The 1,324-nt window shown below is 45.2% G+C and overlaps 1 long non-coding RNA gene across 1 annotated transcript; it reads left to right on the top strand.

The window, feature by feature from the left end:
* Positions 1–299: 299 nt before the first annotated feature.
* LOC146646324 (uncharacterized) lies at positions 300–727 on the top strand. The gene is made up of 3 exons (XR_014908733.1): positions 300–322; positions 396–485; positions 563–727. It is a non-coding gene; the product is annotated as an uncharacterized LOC146646324 (long non-coding RNA).
* Positions 728–1,324: the final 597 nt, after the last annotated feature.

Here is a 1,324-nt window from a genome sequence, read left to right on the forward strand (position 1 = left end):
ACATGAAAGAAAAGTGCTCATTGATTACTGTCCAACTGAGTCAATGGTAGCAGATATGATGACGAAACCAGTCTCAAAGTCTAAGTTAGACAAATTCTCTGGATTCGTGTTTGGAATATAATGTGACAGGTGAGACCTGGAGACTTGGGACCACCCCTGGTGGGCGGAGCTGGTCTTCGCTCCTTTCATAAGCGCAGGTGTGGGCAATTGGGTATTCCTCTGCAAACCTGAAACTGCGAGTGCTTGGTCCGAGTTGGGCAAGTTGGTGTTTCTTAACTACGAAAGTCTGATACGGGTCTTCCCCTAAACTTCTGTTAGAACGGTAGGTTACACAAAAATGTACCACTTGAGCTCTGGCTGTTGGCAGAGGTTTACAGTTATTTGCACCCTTGTAGGTGGGAAACATTGCTCCCGTGAGAACGGTATAGTGGACTTCATCGCCACTGACCCACATTTATTAGGGTGTGACACGAACTTGTGGACAGGTAACAAAACCAATTCAGTGGAGGAATATTCCTGTGTTTTATTGTCCAGCTAGTGATCTCCTGCCTTTTATTCACAGAGTACCGAGCTGCTGCTTTGCCAGGTGGATTTCTGGCTGCGGGCAAAGGACCCGACACATCAGTGTGTTTTAATTTGTTTTAAACTGGTGTAAGCCGACAGACTGACTGCTGCGGCTGTCGATGGTTTTGGTTTTTTGTTTTACTTTTTCTGTATCAGTAGGCACCACAGATATTGATTCGCAGGCGGTGAAGGCGCTGCAGGGAAAACAAATCCTTTTTTGTCTCCCCGCTCTTGCATGCACAGCGGGGGGCCCGAGTGAAGACGGCACCGAAGATTTGCCTTTTTTTTTCTATAGTGTTTTACCCATTTGGGGTCATGTGTGAGTTGCCGTCCATTTTTAACCTGTGTGCTATGTCGATTTGTTTTTAAACTGTTCTCCGCAGCGCTTGTCCTGCCTCACGGGCAATCGTACAGTCTTATCGTTTTTTTAATAAGGTAACGTTTTTAATTGTTTTTAGGTGCTGCTGTTACACTGTTTCTTTTATTTTGTATTAAAAATTAAACTCTTTTAAACTGACTGTGCGCCTACGGCTCTGTCCTATTTTAAATAGGTACCTACCACGGGTCACAATAAGATGTTTTTTCCCCCAACCTGTGTACAAGTGGGGGTGTTGGATTATGTGTCCACAGGTGTTTGTACTTTGTGTCTCAATAAAATGACGGTAAAAGGCCCCGCCCACATCCTATACGTGTCTTACCATGCAATGACTCTGTGAATGGACTGGAGAGGGGTTGTGGTAGAGTCCTCCGTCAGGAATGA

The sequence above is a fragment of the Rhamphochromis longiceps genome, linkage group LG19, assembly GCF_057381845.1.
Source record: "Rhamphochromis longiceps isolate RC_006_pf linkage group LG19, R_longiceps_female_GT1.1, whole genome shotgun sequence".
Lineage (NCBI taxonomy): Eukaryota > Metazoa > Chordata > Actinopteri > Cichliformes > Cichlidae > Rhamphochromis > Rhamphochromis longiceps.